This window comes from Schistocerca nitens, chromosome 2 (assembly GCF_023898315.1).
Source record: "Schistocerca nitens isolate TAMUIC-IGC-003100 chromosome 2, iqSchNite1.1, whole genome shotgun sequence".
NCBI classification, from domain to species: domain Eukaryota; kingdom Metazoa; phylum Arthropoda; class Insecta; order Orthoptera; family Acrididae; genus Schistocerca; species Schistocerca nitens.
In genome coordinates, this window is record NC_064615.1 from 284,105,052 (window position 1) to 284,130,175 (window position 25,124).

The window sequence follows — 25,124 nt, forward strand, 5'->3', positions numbered from 1 at the left end:
CCAGGTCCCATATTCTTAAATTCCCACCTTTTTGCAGTTTCTGCAGTTTTAATCTACAGTTCATAACCAATAGATTGTGGTCAGAGTCCACATCTGCCCCTGGAAATGTCCTACAATTTAAAACCTGGTTCCTAAATCTCTGTCTTACCATTATATAATCTATCTGAAACCTGTCAGTATCTCCAGGCTTCTTCCATGTATACAACCTTCTTTTATGATTCTTGAACCAAGTGTTAGCTATGATTAAGTTTTGCTCTGTGCAAAATTCTACCAGGCGACTTCCTCTTTCATTTCTTAGCCCCAATCCATATTCACCTACTACTTTTCCTTCTCTCCCTTTTCCTACTACCGAATTCCAGTCACCCATGACTATTAAATTGTCGTCTCCCTTCACTATCTGAATAATTTCTTTTATTTCATCATACATTTCTTCAATTTCTTCGTCATCTGCAGTGCTAGTTGGCATATAAACTTGTGCTACTGTAGTAAGCGTGGGCTTCGTGTCTATCTTGGCCACAATAAGGCGTTCACTATGCTGTTTGCAGCTGTTTACCTGCACTCCTATTTTTTTTATTCATTATTAAACCGACTCCTGCATTACCCCTATTTCATTTTGTATTTATAACTCTGTATTCGCCTGACCAAAAGTCTTGTTCCTCCTGCCACCGAACTTCACTAATTCCCACTATATCTAACGTTAACCTATCCATTTTCCTTTTTAACTTTTCTAACCTACCTGCCCGATTAAGGGATCTGACATTCCACGCTCCGATCCGTAGAACGCCAGTTTACTTTCTCCTGATAACGACGTCCTCCTGAGTATTCCCCGCCCGGAGATCCGAATGGGGGACTATTTTACCTCCGGAATATTTTGCCCAAGAGGACGCCATCATCATTTAACCATACAGTAAAGCTGCATGCCCTCGGGAAAAATTACGGCTGTAGTTTCCATTTCCTTCAGCCGTTCGCAGTACCAGCACAGCAAGGCCGTTTTGGTTAGTGTTACAAGACCAGATCAGTCATTCATCCAGGCTGTTGCGCCTGCAACTACTGAAAAGGCTGATGCCCCTCTTCAGGAACCACACGTTTGTCTGGCCTCTCAACAGATACCCCTCCGTTGTGGTTGCATCTACGGTACGGCCATCTGTATCGCTGAGGCACGCAAGCCTCCCCACCAACGGCAAGGTCCATGGTTCTTGGAGGGGTCGTAAAGTCTATTCTTGTTAAAATTAGAATATTTGTTGACACGCACAGCAAAGTCAGAGAAAAAGTACGATTCAGGCCATTTATGAAGTGAAAACCATAATTTACCACCCTTTGTAAGCCATTAATTACAGTAAAACATGTCTCTTAACTTTAGGAAATATCCTCCTACTTCAGAGCACCATTGCGGAGCTTCATGTGTGCTGGATCAAAATTCTGAATGCAATTGCTGGAACTGAAACTCTCTGTGGGAACAGTACGACTCAATATCTTCCATGCTGAATTCTGAAAGTACCACAGGACCAGGTATTAACCATTTCAATGTTTCCCACAGCGCAACACGACAAGCACCAACAGCTGCACCATGAATCATTTACCGAAGAGGTAGCCTCATGGAGGCGTGGTATATTGGCATGGCCAATAACGCGATGTAACAGATTCCAATATCGCTAATCCAAATCGCTTTTGCCCTTCCGAGAATTGTAATTCTCTGACAGTTCTGCTTCGGATGGCTACGTGTTCTGCTTCACGACGTTCATTTTCATCAATGGGTTGTGGACATCTAACACCTTTTCGAAATTAGTTATTTCACAACCATTCGACCACTTTCTTAAGACAGTACAGAAAACAACTGAAATACCCGACGATCCCCGCAGCTTCTATGGTACTCCGATAGAGCTGTAAAAACAGCACGACCTAACTTTGAAAGCTGTTACGAAAGAAAGCAATTTCTCCATTCTCTGTTCAGGTAGTCTAATGATTGGTCTGCATTTCTGACGTTGATATACTCTTAGTGTACTATGTTATATTGCCTGTATATTATCTACGCGAGTTCGTTTCAGTGGTAAAGCGTTGGACTTCATGTTCTGACTTATTACACGATCATCATCTCACACACCGAAATTTCTGTAAATGTTTTGAAAGCTTAGACAAAAATCCGCATTATATTTGTTGTGTGTTCGCCATGTAATGTAGTATGGATAAGCATCCACATAAGTAATATGCTTCTTCTGGATGTCACGAAATGAAAACATGTGCGAACATTCTTAAAAACGATAGGGTATTTCATTTCAGAAAGATTACGAATCGAATGGTGTATTTAGTTTCATCCGAAACATACAGAGGTAAGGATTTTTAAAAGAGCAGATGAAAGTCTGCTGATTTCGACGTGAAAATCCCAGCGGAATTGCTTAGAGGTTGCTAAACGCTACCTGTAATTAAACACGTCAAAACAGCTAAAGGTGACGTTCTCGAAAAGGTTTGGATCACTGTGTCTTACTAGGTACTGTAAGCAGCGTGCACGTGAAACGTATTACCGATTATAGTAATACTAGAACCAGGGCGGCGAGGCAACAATATCGCACCCGGTTTCCGCGGAAACGGCCGCCCAACAGAGCCGCAGTGGCTATATAAGGAGACGCGCTGTCCCTGAAATTCAGTCGAGTCCGGCGGCAGGAGAGGGCAACACGGCGTGGCGGCATCTGCGAGTTTTCACCTGAGTGTAGCCAAGTCTGTGACTCCACAGGTTCGTAAGTGAATTCGCGTCTGCGTCTCTTCACATCTGCGGCTCATTCGACTGCACGTTGGCGACTTCCCCCGTCTGCAGTCGACACATCTGTCTGGGCCTACTCTTCCGTGACTTCTAGATGTGTGGGGCAATGCGTCTGGGACTCTTAACATTTTTGCTACACGGCTGTGACATGGAGATATTTTGTGACTACGTACCCAGGACTCTTACGTTTCTGTGCTCTACTTGTCTGTGAATCAAGTCGTTGAGGTCTGAGCCGAGTGTCTGAGAATCTTCGCCAGCAGAAGCGTTCTGTGAGTCTGTACTATGCATCCACAAGTCTACGCACCTGCGACTCTGCACTACGCGTCAGTGAGTCTACGCTGCGCATTTTAGAGCCTGCGATAAACGTCCACGAGGCTTCACTGTATGTCCACGAGCTTAGGTGATGCTTCGGTCAGGAGAACACTGTACGGCAACGCCTACACAGTATGCTTCAGACTGTCGGGGCTGACCGTTGGCGTGTGGACACAAACGTAGTCTCGTGAACGTGTAGCGTAGGCTGCGTAGCGTGGATTCGTGGACTTGTAGTGGAGTAGTGGAGAGTCGCGGACGCTTAGACTCGTTGATGCACAGTACAGACTCGCAGACCGCGGACTCGTAGCGGAGATTCTCTGATCCGACGACTTGAGTCGCAGATGTGTGGAGCAGACGTGTAGGAGGGTTAGGCACATAGTCCTAAATATGTGTGTCACAACGCTGTAGGCAAAACGTGTAGTGACCCAGAGGTACCGCTACAGACATTTAGGAGTCAGAAGAGCAGTCCCAGATAGTTTGTGTTGAGCCACAGAGGCATAAAGTCTCCAGCGCATAGTTGTGCAGTCGTGTGAGCCGCAGATGTGAAGATTCACAGACGCGACTTCGTCGACGAACCTGTGGAGTTACAGATGTGGCTCACTCAGGTGAAAACTCGCAGTTGCCGTCATCCCGTGTTGCTCTCTCCTGCTGCTGGTCTGGACTGACTTTCAGGGGCAGCGCGACACTTTACTACGGCTCCGCGGTAGTCAACGCATCGACCGCTCTACGAGACACCTCATCGACTACGAGACACCTCATCGACTCCACGCGGTACTTCATCGACTCCACGCGGTACTTCATCGACTCCACGAGCAACTTCACCGACTACGAGACATCTGCTCAGCGTCGTGCCCCCTGCACTGCGACGAGCTATCTACGGGCAGCTGGCCCCTCAGTTCCGACCAGGGTTTTCGGGAGGTTTTCCTTGGTTGTAAGGCGAATGCCGGAACTGTTTACCCCCTCCCATCGATACAGAGATAAATCTTGAAGAGAAAAAATTGGAAAAAATAAATGCTAGAACCTTACTTTGTCTTTTATTCAATTTTCATGTAAATGAATTGAGCAATAAGTGACTATCCCATTTCCTGTACCTGTAATTTCCTTGTATAGCTAGCTGACTGCATTGCTGAAGCTCTAATATGTAAAGAGAGAGATCAGTGGACACCAGCAGTCGCGGACGGTGGCAAACGGCTTTCAAAACACACACACACACCCAGACAGAGACAGATATAGATGGATACAGAGAGAGAGAGAGAGATAGCGAGCTAGCTTCCAGAAATTACAAAGTTCGAACATAAAGGACTGCAAAACTGTCTTGCCCGTATGCCTTCGTAAAATTAGTTACACTGATTTGTGATGATTTCTGCCTAATACCTTCCCCCTCAAACGTTCTGCCTACATTTCTCGCAAACGCAACATCAGCGTAGCATTGAGAAACATAAACGCTGCTTGATCTCCTTTCACTTTGGCAATGGAGGCAAAAAGGTCCTGTGAACCCGGAAATGTATCGATGCGACGGTAGATGACGCTGACGAATAAAAGTTCCTCCTGCCACGTGCCGTGTGTTCCTTGTGAGTTGCAGGCTGTGTGATTGACGCAGCGTACTGTAAGCAGCAGAACGGTCCGGTATTCAGACTATGGGAGTGTGGTTTATGGTTCGGCGGCACCCTCAGCGTGGCGTTTACTCGACCCAGTGCACCACTGTGGCGTTCTAGCGACAGGAGCTTTTAGGACGAGTCCGATGACAGCGTCCTGGTGGAGGCCTGAGTCACTCCATTGCAGGTTAGGCGTGCGCAGTTGCTCTCCAGTTACGTTGCACGTAAAGATCTCCTGCGCATCCGAATTACCGTCTCTTTTTTTCCCGCCCGCGGTGGTTCATCTCCCTCATCGGAGGCCTAGGTAAGGGCTCACAATTGCAGTTCGTGTGCAATCCCTTCTCTCCGAACTGGAGTCCTTGCCTTTACCGCCTATACTCGAGGTTCATGGTGTACACCTAGGCCGCGGCTTCGCCTGGACCTTTCACATGGCCCTAAGGACTCAGTTAACCCAGCGACTCTCCGCTGTCACTTCCTCTCGATTCTCGGCATGTACTGGTGCCATAAGTGAGTTACACCGTTGGCTCGAGGGCTGATGGTCACGTTGGCTTTGCCTATGTTCATGGAGGACATATAAACAGTAATCCTCTCCAGATGGCTGCATTCACTGCAGGGCTGGCGGCCATATCTCGTGCTGTTGAGCAAATCCGCTGAGGCCCAGGTGAGTCATTTCTCCTGTGTACTGCCTCCTGCAGCAGCCAACAAGCTATCGACGAGTGCTACCCTCGCCATCCTTTGGTAGCGACCATCCAGGAGTCCATCTATGCCTTGGAACGACCCAGTCGTTCAGCGTTGTTTGTCTGTACCCCAGATCATTTCGGAATCTCAGGCAACGAACTTGCCGACAGGACAGCGGAAACCGCTTATGGATATCGGCTTCTCTGAAACTGACCTGCGTTTAGTATTAGGCCGCAAGGGGTTGCGGCTTTGGGAGACGGAGTGGCATAACCTCAGTACGCACAACAGACTGCGTGCCATTAAGAAAACTACGAATGTGTGGAAGACCTACGTGCGTGCCTCTCACAGGGACTCTGTGGTTCTCCGTTGAGTCCGCATTGGCCATAAGTGGCTGACACGTGGTTACCTCCTCCGTCGCGAGGACCCACCTCGGTGTCGCTGGGGCTCACGAATGACGGTCGTCCATCTCTTGCTGGACTGCTCACTTTTAGCCGCTCTGCCACGGACTTTTAACTTTCCTAGCACCCTACTTTCGGTGTTGGGATACAATACCCCAACAGCATCTTTAGTTTTACGTTTCATTCTTGATGGTGAGTTTTATCATTTGTTCTAAGTTTTAGCACATGTCCTTTGTCCCTGTGTGTCCTCCACCCTAGTGCTTTCAGGGTCGAGGTTTTGATGTGTTGCAGTGTGGCTGGCTTTTCCTTTTTATCCTTATGGTCAGCCAGCCATGGTAACCTGCCTTCTTATTTTAACCTCTTCTACCTGTTTCTTGCTTCTTTGTTTTTTTTTTCCCCTTTCGTGCATTTAAGTGTTTGTTGCCCTTCAGTCGTTGTTGTGGTTTTTCCTTTCATTCTGTTTTGTGTTGTAAGTCTCATTGTTTTATTCTCAGCCCTTGTGGCATTGTTTCCTTCGGAACAAGGGATCGATGACCTCGTAGTCTGGTCCCTTCCCCCATCTTTTAAACAAAGCAACCAATCAAGCCGAGATGGAATTTGTGTATGGTCAAGCAGATGGTAACGGTCAAGAGGCAGTAATGCGATATCAAAACAAGAACCCTCACAGACACCAACCACATCACAAAACATTTCAAACCTTTTGTGGGCGTTAGATCTTTGTGTGATCGTGGGTCCTTTCAGACAGACGAACGTGCAGGGAGGCGGTGGACTGTGCGTACACCAGATCTGCAGGGCCGGGTTCTACAAGATATTGAGACAAAACCCCAATAAAAGCTCCAGGCAAGTGGCCCGCAAACTTGGTGTAAGCCAGATATCGATTTTGTGTATCCTGCAGGACAACCGCTACAACCCTATCACCTGCAACGAGTGCAAGAATTATCAGCAGCGGATTTCCCTCTACGGGAAGGATACTGTCGATAGTTTTTGCACCAGACCATCACAATTATGGGATTTTTGTCATCAGTCCTCTTTACCGATGAAGCAACCTTTACGGAAAAGTGGCATCCTCAATCTGCGTAGTCATCTGTAAGCTGCAGACAGGGCACGCGGTCAGGGAACTTTCATTCGTCGGCGCCATCCGCCGTGGCAACGATGCGTTTCCGGACACATGTTCATGGGACCTTTTTTCCTCCACTTCGAGTCAGGAATCCGTCCCTGCCGTTTGTCGGTTTTATTAACGTTCACCCTGCACATTCAGCGAAAGCTTTTCGTAGTATTCTACTGTTGAGAGCTCAATGAAGCGTCAAATGTTAGCTCTGCACTACATCAATCTCTGGCAGTCCGGCTTTCACTGGTGCACCTTAAATATGTTTGTGGTATATTTCTTAATGTACAGATTACAGTAAGCGTTCTCTTTTAGCAAGAGTAATGTTGCGGTACGTGTAGATTCTTACCAAACGAACGTACATCTGTAATTACATTCTGGCCGTAGTAAACTGTTTTCGGTAGAGCTGATGTGCTAAATCGTATCCAGCTGTCATAAAACAATTAACTGGGGTTCTCCCGAAAATAGAAATCAGTGCATTTATTTTAGTGTCTCCTTACATTTACCTGCCACCGTAATCTAGGTCGCTAACGCACGCTTATGCGATGGCGAGCGACTCTGTGAGCAATCGGTTCGAACCCTGGTGGTGTAAAATTTTCATTTGGCCGCTGAAAGTAAAAGAGAAGCGGTGTAAAGGTCCTGAACACCAGTCTTTGCGGCCTCAAGTCTCACAAAAGAGACCTGATTAAAGCTACCCGTCTTAACTTGGCTAAGGTGCACCAGCAACTCATTCCACTCTTTTCGTTATGGGCCCACAAAGCGGGGTGACATTTTTCTGAACGCCTTACTCGCAGTCTCTGCCCCTGAATGTTCCTCGGACGTCACTCGCGGTTATACCGCACCGCTTTCCTTTTATGGACGCCCTGAATATTTGCCCTGGCTTTATGCCAATTATCCTTGGCTAACTCAGGACTAATATCATTGAGCAACAAATCATGTGTCAACCAGATATTTGATGAAGAGGAATTAAGGAGATAGGCGAACTACTTTCTGCCTTACAGTGGAAAACTATCAGAGAAGACTTTAGGTTTCGATTAACCCTCTCCACGAAAGAAGGTTGGGGTAATAAGGTATTGTGGTGACGAGTTTAACTCCTGATCGGAAACAGAAATTCCGAAACTCCCTCAAAGAGAAACAGAAGGCGGAAATTCGGACAGTCCAGAACCCAACTAAGGGCCTGGTTGATCGTCTCCGATGTGAACTCCCTGTGTGTGAGGTAGTATTTAAATTCTCTAGCGCGAAGAGGACAGCCAGCGCTTCCAACTCCTAAGTAGAGTAGTTCTTCTCAGCTGGAGACAGGCACCTAGAGGAATAGGCTAAGGGCCTCCGCTCGCCACATTACTCTTGAAGCAACATGGTGGCAACCCCCGACTTAGAGCCGCCGGTTTGAACCACGAAGGGTTGATTCAAGTCAGGAACGGCCAGAACGGTGGGCTCACTCAGAGAGATCTTAGACGCATCAAACGCAGCATGCTGGCCGTTGGTCCAGACAAATGGCTCCCCATTCTTTGGCAACAGGTTTGACGGAGTGGCTGGTCCAGCAAACTCCGGAACGAATTTTCGGAAGAAGTTAGCCATTCCAATGAAACGGGTCACTCCATTCTTAATCTTAGGAGGGCGGACTCTGAAATGTCTTGGGTCCCAAACCGATCAACCCTGACACTCTCGGCCGAGACTAGACGTCCAAGAAAAGTTACCTCACACTGAGCTAAGGGAACTTCAGATGGTTTGACAGTTAGCCCCGCTTACCTCAGACGTTCCAAAGCAGTCTCAAGTACTCCATATGTTCAGAGACATCGTCCAAGTAGCTATAAACACACTTGGAACTTCAGCTCTCCGAGCACGGAGTCGAGCAACCTAGAAACAACTGCCGGCCCGGTAGAAAGGCCGAAGGGCACCCAATTGAATTCGTACAAGTTTCAGTCAGTGCAAAAGCCAATCTCCACCTTGGATTCTTCAGCATGGGGAATCTGGTAATAAGCCTGGTTAAGATCGAAAACGGAAAAATAGCGAGCTCTGGATAGCCATGAAAAACACCAGTTCGTGTAGATCAGAAAGAGGGACACCAAGATTACCTTGTGATTAAGGACGCAATATTTGACAACAGGTCACCTGAAAAATACGCTGTGCCGTCACCTGCACCGGAGCCCCCATAACTGTACGAAGACGTGCCGATAATTCTGGCTTGTCCCCATCCTCTGCCAATCCTCGGGTGTTATTCTGTATCTCCTGGTCCTTGTGAAGGCAGCCCACTCCCACCACAACTTGAGACTCCATAACAGACGGATTCACCTGGAACACAAAGCCAAGAAACTACAGACTGTGCCTAGCCAGATACAACACAAGTAATAAGGTATACGGATGATGTTCAGTACAGTTCAGGCCTTCGACTTCCACAAACAATCACGCTCTGCTACCAGAATGACAGGCACTACTGGCGTAAGTGTTCCTGGGAGTGGAAGGACCAGGTAAAATAGACTGAGCATCATTTGTATGAAGGTTATTTACTAACAATATTCTGGAAAAATAACTTTGACAATTAGGTCAACAGGACCTTGACATATTAAGACAAAACTATGCAATTACATAAAAGAATTTAAGATCAATTACTGATAATCTATCAAAATAACAAAAAACTTAGTGTTAATTCAAATACTTGCAATCAAGTCTCCAAAAGTCATACATGGAAACATGAAGTACAAAACTTTAAATTTACAACAAATGTTATTCTCTTACCAAAAATACACTAAATTTGTGTGCCACTGGCTACTGTTGTTGAAACATTTACAGCAAATTTTCAATAGAGAGGGAGTATAATATTTCACCAACTGAAGTTACATAACAATCTCTTCGAAGGTTCTAAGAAAACGGTCTTCGAAATAGTGAGGCCACAAACAGACAACAAATAATTCAGGTTTACCTGAAAGGGGGATCATTAAAAAAGAACAAAAACAATTAAAGCTACTTGATATAAAATCACCATGCATCGGGCAATGTGGTCCATGAGAACAGACCCAAACTAAATTAGGGCAAGCCTGATACGCTACTCACCACAACCTCCTTTCCTAAGCAATCAGTGGATACACACCCAAAGACAGAAACATACAATGGTTGCCTGATGAACAGAGAAGTAATTTTAAGTAAAACGAGTCGATCTAATGTCCACTCAGAGTACATGAACACCCACACTATTCTCATTATCACCCGAGGTAGCCATGGTCCATTAAGATTCCGTTCGGTTGCTGTAAAGAATAAAGTACTGATTCGAACTACACAGTGCTAATTGTACAATGAATACTTTGCATCCTTATTCACGTCAAAGTGGGCCGCGCCCGCACTTATGCTTGCTCGCTCCGTGAGCCGAACTCGCCGACTAATTGGCTGCGAGTCTTTCCTGCAAGTACAACTCCCTAGCTAACAGGACATCCTCGTGCCACGTGTGGTCTTGGGCCAGCAGAGATGAGTAAAGCTAAGCTTTAATATCTCGTAGTCGTATCGGTATCTCTGCCCTCACAAAGTTTACATGTCACTGAGGACTACTTGAAGAAATTCAGCAACCAGCCAGTTTTAAATTGGAGAATAAACTTAAAAAACTTATTAGGAAAAGTGATTCCTTAGTAACTGCGACAGATGCTCGTGATTTCTCTGTTATGAATCCATCTGCAAACATGATTAGGTGCATAACCCAAAATCCAGGAACCAGTTTGCGTGATACAACTATAAAATAAATAAAAATAAAATTGGAATAAAATATTAATGATTAATTATTCTGTATGTATGATGATTGGTTGTAATTGGTATTTGCTTATCTGGAACGTGGACGTTTAATTATTCGGTATCAGACGCTTGACAATGGCTATTTGGAAAAGGCAATGTAACTCGTAGTTGACCGTGAAAGAAAACTGAAATAATCGGACTTCGTAATTAAATCGTTTCCAAAGACTGCTGCGGTAGGTACGGACTCATGATCTAATCTCAATATTACAATGATTTGCCAGCCATGCCAATACGTCGTACAGAGGTGATTGTCTACTAAACATAAAAAAGTTACACAGTTAGTTAAATCAGATATATTCAATGAAATAGCCTACAGTTCATAATCCTACTTACTTTTATAAATATAAATTCATTACAGAATCGAGTGCCTAGTGTGGTTGCAACTCGCAGTATTCTTCTATAACATGAAAATATGGCGGTGTGCCAGACAATAAAATAAAATACGTGCTTCTCGCACCACTTCTACCTGAGCTCTCTCCTCTCTTAAACAAAGAGTAACGTAATTATTCTTTTGTCTTTATCAGCGACACAGCGCTGCAGTTGTGTGCCATAGGCTTTATTTATTAGTCACTGATTATTTATTTAATTAATATTTCGCGTTTCCGTGGAAACTCACGCTCGGCATGCAAATGTGCCTTTATAGTTTCCAACCGATTTCGCATACACAAACAGCAGTTGACCGGCGTTGCCTGCTGAAACTTTGTTGTGATGCCTCGTGTAAGGAGGAGAAATGCGTACCATCATGTTTCCGACTTTGATAAACGTCGGATTGTAGCATATCGCGATTGCGGTTTATCGTATCGCGACACCGCTTCTCGCTTTTGGTCGAGATCCAATGACTGTTAGCAGAATATGGAATCGCTGGGTTCAGCAGGGTAATACGGAACGCAACGCCGTACTGGATCCCAACGGCCTCGTATCACTAGCAGTTGAGATGACAGGCATCTTATCCGCATGGCTGTAACGGATCGTGCAGCCACGTCTCAATCCCTGAGTCAACAGATGGGGACGTTTGCAAGACAACAACCATCTGCACGAACAATTCGACGACGTTTGCAGCAGCATGGACTATCAGCTCAGAGGCCATGGCTGCGGTTACCCTTGACGCTGTATCACAGACAGGAGCGCCTGCGATGGTGTACTCAACGACGAACCTGGGTGCACGAATGGCAAAACGTCATTTTTTCGGATGTATCCAGGTTCTGTTTACAGCATCATGATGGTCGCATCCGTGTTTGGCGACAACGCGGTGAACGCACATTGGAAGCGTGTATTCGTCATCGCCATACTGGCGTATCACCCCGCGTGATGGTATGAGGTGCCATTGGTTACACGTCTCGGTCACCTCCTGTTCGCATTTACGGCACTTCGAACAGTGGACGTTATATTTCAGATGCGTTACGCCCCGTGGCTCCACCCTTCATTTGATCCCTGTGAAACCCTACATGTCAACAGGATAAAGCACGACCGCATGTTGCACGCCATCCAAGCTCTGTTTGACTCAATGCCCAGGCGTATCAAGGTCGTTATTACGGTCAGAGGAGGTTTTTCTGGGTACTGATTTCTCAGGATCTATGCACCCAAATTGCGTGAAAATGTAATCATATGTCAGTTCTAGTATAATATATTTGTCCAATGAATACCCGTTTATCATCTGCATTTCTTCTTGATGTAGCAATTTTAATGGCCAGTAGTGTAGTACTCGAAAATTAAGGCTTCCTAAACGCAATAACACACGGAAAAAGAAGTGACAAGCAAGAAAAATACAGTTAATACTTAAATTAACGTAGCTCGCTGCACAGAAGATGTGAAGCAGACGGCAGTTACTTCTCAGTCGTTTTCATGTTTCCCTGGTCTAGTAACATCTCCCTGTTAGCTTCTTTGATGTTGGTGGAGAACTCTGTTTTCTCCGGCGACACTTGAAGACTCACTTTGGCTGCCTGTTTTCTAAGGCAGTTTACCTGAATTGTTGCCATTTCAAGAGAATCAGAAATCAGTGCCATGTCAGCTTCAATCAGTCCTTCGTTCTTACGAACCAGGTAGACACACTCTGAACACCCAAATTCGTCAGTTCCTTGCATCATTCTGTCGCAACCTTTTCAAGGACACAGTTGAAGAGAAGAGGGGAGAGTCCATCCCCTAGTCTCACCCTAGTTTTTATCTCGAAGCTTTCTGAGATCTCACTGTTTATTGTATAAAATGTAATCGTCATAACTGATAATATGTTTATTCGACAGTGAAAAAAATGGTTCAAATGGCTCTGAGCACTATGGGACTCAACTGCTGAGGTCATAAGTCCCCTAGAACTTAGAACTACTTAAACCTAACTAACCTAAGGACAACACACACATCCATGCCCGAGGCAGGATTCGAACCTGCAACCGTAGCGGTCGCGCGGTTCCAGACTGTAGCTCCAGAACCGCTCGGCCACCAGCGGCCGGCTATTCGACAGTGAGACAAGACGGTCAATGCCTTCATGGAAAGAAGTTTGCACGTGCCCGCAGCGCCATAATTGTATCCAGGCGTGCACCTCTTCGTTCGAAGAAAATTGACGGCCACGAATGTCTTTCTCCAGCGATCCAAAAGTGTGGAGATCGGATGGGGAGAGATCGGGAATGTACAGAGGATGTGTAAGGGTTTCGCAGAGTATGCAGCGTAGTCGAAACGCATGCTCAGGCCCACATGTTGGCGATTGCAAAAACAATGTTTGTACCCACCTACATCACGATAAAATAAGAGAAATCAGGGCTCGCACAGAAAAATTTAAGTGCTCGTTTTCCCGAGCGCCGTTCGAGAGTGTAACGGTAAAGAGACAGCTTGAAGGTGGTTACTTGAACGCTGTGCCAGGCACTTTATTGTGAACAGCAGAGTAATCACGTAGACGTAAACGTAGACGGAGACATACAATGTTTGAAAGCACTCTTCCTAGACACTTTTCAACATTTCGCTGTGTCTCCAGGATTTATAAGCTACACTATAAACTAACTCAGAGGCCCTGTTCCTACTGATGCTGTCTGCTGCCAAAGACAGGTCATTACTAGAGGCCATGTAGTTTAAAACAGTACTCTGGCCCCCACATGGACCACAATACCAACCGTTACCTTGTCTTGGTGCAAGTTAACCTACGTTTCACATCTTTTACATTATTACCATAATATGCGAATAATGGTAGAACAACGGAATAAAAATTAACCCTCCGCTATTGTAGTAGCTAGTGGTTTTCTCAAGTATTTCTGACAATTTGTTTCTAATGAAAGTAAGTTTTATAGTATGTTATAACGCTTATGAAAGGCAGTTACCGAGAGAGACTTTCAAAACTCGGTATTTTTCGAAATAGACATCGAAGCAAAACAGTTACAGACCAGAAAGGTTTCTCGAACATTGTAGTGCTCTAGTGAGTATGGTCCATTTCTTGTCTTCCTTTCGCCTGGGATCGACTTCCCAAGGCAGTTGCAGAGGCCCTTAAAATTCAGCATGGAATCTAACCTAAGGTATACCTTGTGATTCTAGTCGTGTAGGTAGAGAATTTCCTGTGATGAGAAATGCATTTAAAAACCAGGCAGAACAGGCCCACCGATTTTCTATTTTAGAACATTTTGGATGAAGCATTATCCACAATGATCGCCTACCATCATTACTTAACAGAATTACCAAAGTGGTGGATTATTAACGTCTGAGTAATAAATAGAACAAGGGAAAAATCGCTTGCGTTAATATGAAGCAGCAGAGATTGTTTTATTACAGTAGATAGGCAACAGCCAAACTGAAACTGTCCGGGAACTTGCGTTATGAACACCAATCTCAACACTACGCATCGCCTTCTCAAAGTCTTGATGAAGATTTTCTGTTGAACAGAGGCGCGATTCTGAGTTGACATACCGAACCAAGCTTCATCTGAAGAAATGAAGACAAGAAGAGCCACGTGCCTCGACAGCATTTCAGTTATAAACCAGGGCGGGAGCAGAACACGCACAAGTTAGGCTGGAAGTTTTAACTCAAGCGCAACAGAAAATGCGTGAGGGTAACGAGGCAGATCATTTCTGATAATGTTCTGAGATGGCGGTCTTTTAAATCTCACTTCGGTAACAGGTGTTGCGAATTTGAACGCACTTCTTTATTTCACCTGAGCAATATTTTGTGTTGACGGATTCGTACCGGATAGATATGTAATTGAGTATTTTCTGCTCATATTGCGTTGCTATGAAAGGCCTGAAACTTTTGTCGTGTCAGTAATACATCGACAGAAATGTAGAACCACTGTAAATAATAAACTCAGAAATAAATATGAAATGAATACACTCCGAGGTTCCTTAAGTGATTATACGTAAAGGAAATACGGAGTTGTTGCTCCGAGGATATCTCCACAGGTGTAGATGTAAATGAAAAGGGCGTGTATGCTGGAGTAATGCAGTCGGAAGCCCTGTCCTGTCTTCCCTAAACCCATTAAGGCGAAAATCGGAACGATTTCCCTGAAGAGAATTCCTTGCGTATCCATGTCATGCGTCAGCTTGAGATTCTTCAATAACCTAGTAATCGACCGGTCGTTAATTCCTAATCTTGGTTGATTCCAGTTATTTTCCTGGCAGGAAAGAAAATAAACTCAAATTTAAAGTTCATTTTCTGGCATCTGAACAGGTACTTTTCCTAACAGATGCCACTATCTGTAAATGTTTTCTCAAGCCTGTTGTTGTGGTCTTCAGTCCTGAGACTGGTTTGATGCAGCTCGCCATGCTACTGTATCCTGTACAAGCTTCTTCATCACCCAGTACCTACTGCAACCTACGTCCTTCTGTATCTGTTTAGTGTATTCATCTCTTGGTCTCCCTCTACGATTTTTACCCTCCACGCTGCCCTCCAATACCAAATTGGTGACCGAGCGAGGTGGCGCAGTGGTTAGCACACTGGACTCGCATTCGGGAGGACGACGGTTCAATCCCACGTCCGGCCATCCTGATTTAGGTTTTCCGTGATTTCCCTAAATCGCTGCAGGCAAATGCCGGGATGGTTCCTTTCAAAGGACACGGCCGACTTCCTTCCCTAATCCTATGAGACCAATGACCTTGCTGTCTGGTCTCCTCCCCCCAAAACAACCAACCAACCAAATTGGTGATCCCTTGATGCCTCAGAACATGTCCTACCAACCGATCCCTTCTTCTAGTCACGTTGTGCCACAAACCTCTCTTCTCCACATTCCTATTCAATACCTCCTCATTAGTTATATGATCTACCCATCTAATCTTCAGCATTCTTCTGTAGCACCACATTTCGAAAGCTTCTATTCTCTTCTTGTCTAAACTAGTTATCGTCCATGTTTCTCTTCCATACATGGCTACACTCCATACAAACACTTTCAGATACGACTTCCTGACACTTAAATCTATACTCGATGTTAACAAATTTCTCTTCTTTAGAAACGCTTTGCTTGCCATTGCCAGTCTACATTTTATATCCTCTCTACTTCGACCATCATCAGTTATTTTGCTCCTCAAATAGTAAATCTCATTTACTACTTTAAGTGTCTTATTTCCTAATCTAATTCCCTTAGCATCACCTGACTTAATTCGACGACATTCCATTATCCTCGTTTTGCTTTTGTTGGTGTTCATCTTATATCCTCCTTTTAAGACGCTGTGCATTCCGTTCAACTACTCATCCAAGTCCTCTGCTGTCTCTGATAGAATTACAATGTCATCGGCGAACCTCAAAATTTTTATTTCTTCTCCGTGGATTTTAATACCTACTCTGAATTTTTCTTTTGTTTCCTTCACTGCTTGCTCAATATACAGATTGAATAACATCGGGGATAGGCTACAACCCTGTCTCACTCCCTTCCCAACCACTGCTTCCCTTTCATGTCCCTCGACTCTTATAACTGCCATCTGGCTTCTGCACAAATTGTAAATAGCCTTTTACTACCTGTATTTTAACCCTGCCACCTTCAGAATTTGAAAGAGAGTATTCCAGTCAACATTGTCAAAAGCTTTCTCTAGGTCTACAAATGCTAGAAACGTAGGTTTGCCTTTCCTTAATCTAGCTTCTAAGATAAGTCGTAGGATCAGTATTGCCTCACGTGTTCCATTATTTCTACGAAATTCAAACTGATCTTCCCCGAGGTCGGCTTCTACCAGTTTTTCCATTCGTCTGTAAAGAATTCGCGTTAGTGTTTTGTATCCGTGACTTATTAAACTGATTGTTCGGTAATTTTCACATCTGTCAACACCTGCTTTCTTTGGGATTGGAATTATTATATTCTTCTTGTAATCTGAGGGTATTTCGCCTGTCTCATACATCTTGCTCACCAGATGGTAGAGTTTTGTCAGGACTGGCTCTCCCAAGGTCGTCAGTAGTTCTGATGGAATGTTGTCTACTCCCGGGGTCTTGGTTCGACTCAGGTCTTTCAGTACTCTATCAAACTCTTCACACAGTATCGTATCTCCCATTTCATCTTCATCTATATCCTCTTCCATTTCCATAATATTGTCCTCAAGTACATCGCCCTTGTGTAGACCCTCTATATAATCCTTCCACCTTTCTGCCTTCCCTTCTTTGCTTAGAACTTGGTTTCCATCTGAGCTCTTGGTATTCATACAAGTGGTTCTCTTCTCTCCAAAGGTCTCTTTAATTTTCCTGTATGCAGTATCTATCTTACCCCTAGTGAGATAAGCCTCTACATCCTTACATTTGTCCTCTAGCCATCCGTGCTTGGCCATTTTGCACTTCCTGTCAACCTCATTTTTGAGACGTTTGTATTCCTTTTTGCCTGCTTCATTTACTGCATTTTTATATTTTCTCCTTTCATCAATTCAGTTCAATATTTCTTCTGTTACCCAAGGATTTCTACTATCCCTCGTCTTTTTACCTACTTGATCCTCTGCTGCCTTCACTACTTCATCTCTCAAAGCTACACATTCTTCTTCTACTGTATTTCTTTCCCCCATTCCTGTCAATTGTTCCCTTATGCTATCCCTGAAACTCTGTACAACCTCTGGTTTAGTCAGTTTATCCAGGTCCCATCTTCTTAAATTCCCACCTTTTTGCAGTTTCTGCAGTTTTAATCTACAGTTCATAACCAATAGATTGTGGTCAGAGTCCACACCTGCCCCTGGAAATGTCCTACAATTTAAAACCTGGTTCCGAAATCTCTGTCTTACCATTATATAATCTATCTGAAACCTGTCAATATCTCCAGGCTTCTTCCATGTATACAACCTTCTTTTATGATTCTTGAACCAAGTGTTAGCTCTGTGCAAAATTCTACCAGGCGACTTCCTCTTTCATTTCTTAGCCCCAATCCATATTCACCTACTACTTTTCCTTCTCTCCTTTTTCCTACTACCGAATTCCAGTCACCCATGACTATTAAACTGTCGTCTCCCTTCACTATCTGAATAATTTCTTTTATTTCATCATACATTTCTTCAATTTCTTCGTCATCTGCAGTGCTAGTTGGCATATAAACTTGTGCTACTGTAGTAAGCGTGGGCTTCGTGTCTATCTTGGCCACAATAAGGCGTTCACTATGCTGTTTGCAGCTGTTTACCTGCACTCCAATTTTTTTTATTCATTATTAAACCGACTCCTGCATTACCCCTATTTCATTTTGTATTTATAACTCTGTATTCGCCTGACCAAAAGTCTTGTTCCTCCTGCCACCGAACTTCATTAATTCCTACTATATCTATCGTTAACCTATCCAAATGGTTCAAATGGCTCTGAGCACTATGGGACTCAACATCTTAGGTCATAAGTCCCCTAGAACTTAGAACCACTTAAACCCAACTAACCTAAGGACATCACACACACCCATGCCCGAGGCAGGATTCGAACCTGCGACCGTAGCAGTCCCGCGGTTCCGGACTGCAGCGCCAGAACCGCTAGACCACCGCGGCCGGCTAACCTATCCATTTCCCTTTTTAAATTTTCTAACCTACCTGCCCGATTAAGGGATCTGACATTCCACGCTCCGATCCTTAGAACGCCAGTTTACTTTCTCCTGATAACGACGTCCTCCTGAGTATTCCCCGCCCGGAGATCCGAATGGGGGACTATTTTACCTCCGGAATATTTTACCCAAGAGGACGCCATCATCATTTAACCATACAGTAAAGCTGCATACCCTCGGGAAAAATTACGGCTGTAGTTTCCATTTCCTTTCAGCCGTTCGCAGTGCCAGCACAGCAAGGCCGTTTTGGTTAGTGTTACAAGACCAGATCAGTCAATCATCCAGGCTGTTGCGCCTGCAACTACTGAAAAGGCTGATGCCCCTCTTCAGGAACCACACGTTTGTCTGGCCTCTCAACAGATACCCCTCCGTTGTGGTTGCATCTGCGGTACGGCCATCCGTATCGCTGAGGCACGCAAGCCTCCCCACCAACGGCAAGGTCCATGGTTCTTGGAGGGGTCGTCAAGTCTATTCTTGTTAAAATTAGAATATTTGTTGACACGCACAGCAAAGTCAGAGCAAAAGTACGATTCAGGCCATTTATGAAGTGGAAACCCTAATTTACCACCCTTTGTAAGCCATTAATTACAGTAAAACATGTCTCTTAACTTTAGGAAATATCCTCCTACTTCAGAGCACCATTGCGGAGCTTCATGTGTGCTGGATCAAAATTCTGACTGCAATTGCTGGAACTGAAACTCTCTGTGGGAACAGTACGACTCAATATCTCCCATGCTGAATTCTGAAAGTACCACAGGACCAGGTATTAACCATTTCAATGTTTCCCACAGCGCAACACGACAAACACCAACAGCTGCACCATGAATCATTTACCGAAGAGGTAGCCTCATGGAGGCGTGGTATATTGGCATGGCCAATAACGCGATGTAACAGATTCCAATATCGCTAATCCAAATCGCTTTTGCCCTTCCGAGAATTGTAATTCTCTGACAGTTCTGCTTCGGATGGCTACGTGTTCTGCTTCACGCAACCACCACAATTACGACGTTCATTTTCATCAATGGGTTGTGGACATCTAACACCTTTTCGAAATTAGTTATTTCACAACCATTCGACCACTTTCTTAAGACAGTACAGAAACCAACTGAAATACCCGACGATCCCCGCAGCTTCTATGGTACTCCGATAGAGCTGTAAAAACAGCACGACCTAACTTTGAAAGCTGTTACGAAAGACAGCAATTTCTCCATTCTCTGTTCAGGTAGTCTATCTAATGATTGGTCTGCATTTCTGACGTTGATATACTCTTAGTGTACTATGTTATATTGCCTGTATATTATCTACGCGAGTTCGTTTCAGTGGTAAAGCGTTGGACTTCATGTTCTGACTTATTACACGATCATCATCTCACACACCGAAATTTCTGTAAATGTTTTGAAAGCTTAGACAAAAATCCGCATTATATTTGTTGTGTGTTCGCCATGTAATGTAGTATGGATAAGCATCCACATAAGTAATATGCTTCTTCTGGATGTCACGAAATGAAAACATGTGCGAACATTCTTAAAAACGATAGGGTATTTCATTTCAGAAAGATTACGAATCGAATGGTGTATTTAGTTTCATCCGAAACATACAGAGGTAAGGATTTTTAAAAGAGCAGATGAAAGTCTGCTGATTTCGACGTGAAAATCCCAGCGGAATTGCTTAGAGGTTGCTAAACGCTACCTGTAATTAAACACGTCAAAACAGCTAAAGGTGACGTTCTCGAAAAGGTTTGGATCACTGTGTCTTACTAGGTACTGTAAGCAGTGTGCACGTGAAACGTATTACCGATTATAGTAATACTAGAACCAGGGCGGCGAGGCAACAATATACCACCCGGTTTCCGCGGAAACGGCCGCCCAACAGAGCCGCAGTGGCTATATAAGGAGACGCGCTGTCCCTGAAATTCAGTCGAGTCCGGCGGCAGGAGAGGGCAACACGGCGTGGCGGCATCTGCGAGTTTTCACCTGAGTGTAGCCAAGTCTGTGACTCCACAGGTTCGTAAGTGAATTCGCGTCTGCGTCTCTTCACATCTGCAGCTCATTCGACTGCACGTTGGCGACTTCCCCCGTCTGCAGTCGACACATCTGTCTGGGCCTACTCTTCCGTGACTTCTAGATGTGTGGGGCAATGCATCTGGGACTCTTTAACATTTTTGCTACACGGCTGTGACATGGAGATGTTTTGTGACTACGTACCCAGGACTCTTACGTTTCTGTGCTCTACTTGTCTGTGAATCAAGTCGTTGAGGTCTGAGCCGAGTGTCTGAGAATCTTCGCCAGCAGAAGCGTTCTGTGAGTCTGTACTACGCATCCACAAGTCTACGCACCTGCGACTCTGCACTACGCGTCAGTGAGTCTACGCTGCACATTTTAGAGCCTGCGATAAACGTCCACGAGACTTCACTGTATGTCCACGAGCTTAGGTGATGCTTCGGTCAGGAGAACACTGTACGGCAATGCCTACACAGTATGCTTCAGACTGTCAGGGCTGACCGTTGGCGTGTGGACACAAACGTAGTCTCGTGAACGTGTAGCGTAGCCTGCGTAGCGTGGATTCGTGGACTTGTAGTGGAGAGTCGCGGACGCTTAGACTCGTTGATGCCCAGTACAGACTCGCAGACCGCGGACTCGTAGCGGAGATTCTCTGATCCGACGATTTGAGTCGCAGATGTGTGGAGCAGACGTGTAGGAGGGTTAGGCACATAGTCCTAAATATGTGTGTCACAACACTGTAGGCAAAACGTGTAGTGACCCAGAGGTACCGCTACAGACATTTAGGAGTCAGAAGAGCAATCCCAGATAGTTTGTGTTGAGCCACAGAGGCATAAAGTCTCCAACGCATAGTTGTGCAGTCGTGTGAGCCGCAGATGTGAAGATTCACAGACGCGACTTCGTCGACGAACCTGTGGAGTTACAGATGTGGCTCACTCAGGTGAAAACTCGCAGTTGCCGTCATCCCGTGTTGCTCTCTCCTGCTGCTGGTCTGGACTGACTTTCAGGGGCAGCGCGACACTACTCTACGGGTCCGTGGTAGTCAACGCATCGACCGCTCTACGAGACACCTCATCGACTACGAGACACCTCATCGACTCCACGCGGTACTTCATCGACTCCACGAGCAACTTCACCGACTACGAGACATCTGCTCAGCGTCGTGCCCCCTGCATTGCGACGAGCTATCTACGGGTAGCTGGCCCCTCAGTTCCGACCAGGGTTTTCGGGAGGTTTTCCTTGGTTGTAAGGCGAATGCCGGAACTGTTTACCCCCTCCCATCGATACAGAGATAAATCTTGAAGAGAAAAAATTGGAAAAAATAAATGCTAGAACCTTACTTTGTCTTTTATTCAATTTTCATGCAAATGAATTGAGCAATAAGGGACTATCCCATTTCCTGTACCTGTAATTGCCTTGTATAGCTAGCTGACTGCATTGCTGAAGCTCTAATATGTAAAGAGAGAGATCAGTGGACACACCGCAGTCGCGGACGGTGGCAAACGGCTTTCAAAACACACACCCAGACAGAGATAGATAAAGATAGATGGATACAGAGAGAGAGAGCTTTAGAGCTTTCCAGAAATTACAAAGTTCGAACAAAAAGGACTGCAAAACTGTCTTGCTCGTATGCCTTCGTAAAATTAGTTACACTGTGATTTGTGATGATTTCTGCCTAATATCTTCCCCCTCAAACGTTCTGCCTACATTTCTCGCAAACGCAACATCAGCGTAGCATTGAGAAACAAACGCTGCTTGATCTCCTTTCACTTTCTTCCCAAGAAACTTCAGACGAAGTCCTGACTGATCTCCTTTTACTTTCTCCCCAAGAAACTTCAGACGAAGTCCTGACTGGCAATGGAGGCAAAAAGGTCCTGTGAACCCGGAAATGCATTGATGCGACGGTAGATGACGCTGACGAATAAAAGTTCCTCCTGCCACGTGCCGTGTGTTCCTTGTGAGTTGCAGGCTGTGTGATTGACGCAGCGTACTGTAAGCAGCAGAACGGTCCGGTATTCAGACTATGGGAGTGTGGTTTATGGTTCGGCGGCACCCTCAGCGTGGCGTTTACTCGACCCAGTGCACCACTGTGGCGTTCTAGCGACAGGAGCTTTTAGGACGAGTCCGATGACCAGCGTCCTGGTGGAGGCCTGAGTCACTCCATTGCAGGTTAGGCGTGCGCAGTTGCTCTCCAGTTACGTTGCACGTAAAGATCTCCTGCGCATCCGAATTACCGTCTCTTTTTTTCCCGCCCGCGGTGGTTCATCTCCCTCATCGGAGGCCTAGGTAAGGGCTCACAATTGCAGTTCGTGTGCAATCCCTTCTCTCCGAACTGGAGTCCTTGCCTTTACCGCCTATACTCGAGGTTCATGGTGTACACCTAGGCCGCGGCTTCGCCTGGACCTTTCACATGGCCCTAAGGACTCAGTTAACCCAGCGACTCTCCGCTGTCACTTCCTCTCGATTCTCGGCATGTACTGGTGCCATAAGTGAGTTACACCGTTGGCTCGAGGGCTGATGGTCACGTTGGCTTTGCCTATGTTCATGGAGGACATATAAACAGTAATCCTTTCCAGATGGCTGCATTCACTGCAGGGCTGGCGGCCATATCTCGTGCTCTTGAGCAAATCCGCTGAGGCCCAGGTGAGTCATTTCTCCTGTGTACTGCCTCCTGGAGCAGCCAACAAGCTATCGACGAGTGCTACCCTCGTCATCCTTTGGTAGCGACCATCCAGGAGTCCATCTATGCCTTGGAACGATCCAGTCGTTCAGTGTTGTTTGTCTGTACCCCAGATCATTTCGGAATCTCAGGCAACGAACTTGCCGACAGGCTGGCCAAACGGGCTACGCGGAAACTGCTTATGGATATCGGCTTCTCTGAAACTGACCTGCGTTCAGTATTAGGCCGCAAGGGGTTGCGGCTTTGGGAGACGGAGTGGCGTAACCTCAGTACGCACAACAGGCTGCGTGCCATTAAGAAAACTACGAATGTGTGGAAGACCTACGTGCGTGCCTCTCACAGGGACTCTGTGGTTCTCTGTTGAGTCCGCATTGGCCATAAGTGGCTGACACATGGTTACCTCCTCCGTCGCGAGGACCCACCTCGGTGTCGCTGGGGCTCACGAATGACGGTCGTCCATCTCTTGCTGGACTGCTCACTTTTAGCCGCTCTGCCACGGACTTTTAACTTTCCCAGCAACCTACTTTCGGTGTTGGGATACAATACCCCAACAGCATCTTTAGTTTTACGTTTCATTCTTGATGGTGAGTTTTATCATTTGTTCTAAGTTTTAGCACATGTCCTTTGTCCCTGTGTCCTCCACCCTAGTGCTTTCAGGGTCGAGGTTTTGATGTGTTGGAGTGTGGCTGGCTTTTCCTTTTTATCCGTATGGTCAGCCAGCCATGGTAACCTGCCTTCTTATTTTAACCTCTTCTACCTGTTTCTTGCTTCTTTGTTTTCTTTTCCCCTTTCGTGCATTTAAGTGTTTGTTGCCCTTCAGTCGTTGTTGTGGTTTTTCCTTTCATTCTGTTTTGAGTTGTAAGTCTCATTGTTTTATTCTCAGCCCTTGTGGCATTGTTTCCTTCGGAACAAGGGATCGATGACCTCGTAGTCTGGTCCCTTCCCCCACCTTTTAAACAAAGCAACCAATCAAGCCGAGATGGAATTTGTGTATGGTCAAGCAGATGGTAACGGTCAAGAGGCAGTAATGCGATATCAAAACAAGAACCCTCACAGACACCAACCACATCACAAAACATTTCAAGCCTTTTGTGGGCGTTAGATCTTTGTGTGATCGTGGGTCCTTTCAGACAGACGAACGTGCAGGGAGGTGGTGGACTGTGCGTACACCAGATCTGCAGGGCCGGGTTCTACAAGATATTGAGACAAAACCCCAATAAAAGCTCCAGGCAAGTGGCCCGCGAACTTGGTGTAAGCCAGATATCGATTTTGTGTATCCTGCAGGACAACCACTACAACCCTATCACCTGCAACGAGTGCAAGAATTATCAGCAGCGGATTTCCCTCTACGGGAAGGATACTGTCGATAGTTTTTGCACCAGACCATCACAACTATGGGATTTTTGTCATCAGTCCTCTTTACCGATGAAGCAACCTTTACGGAAAAGTGGCATCCTCAATCTGCGTAGTCATCTGTAAGCTGCAGACAGAACACGCGGTCAGGGGAACTTTCATTCGTCGGCGGCATCCACCATGGCAACGATGCGTTTCCGGACACATGTTCATGGGACCCTTTTTTCTCCACTTCGAGTCAGGAATCCGTCCCTGCCGTTTGTCGGTTTTATTAACGTTCACCCTGCACATTCAGCGAAAGCTTTTCGTAGTATTCTACTGTTGAGAGCTCAATGAAGCGTCAAATGTTATCTCTGCACTACATCAATCTCTGGCAGTCCGGCTTTTACTGGTGCACCTTAAATATGTTTGTGGTATATTTCTTAATGTACAGATTACAGTAAGCGTTCTCTTTTAGCAAGAGTAATGTTGCGGTACGTGTAGATTCTTACCAAACGAACGTACATCTGTAATTACATTGTGGCCGTAG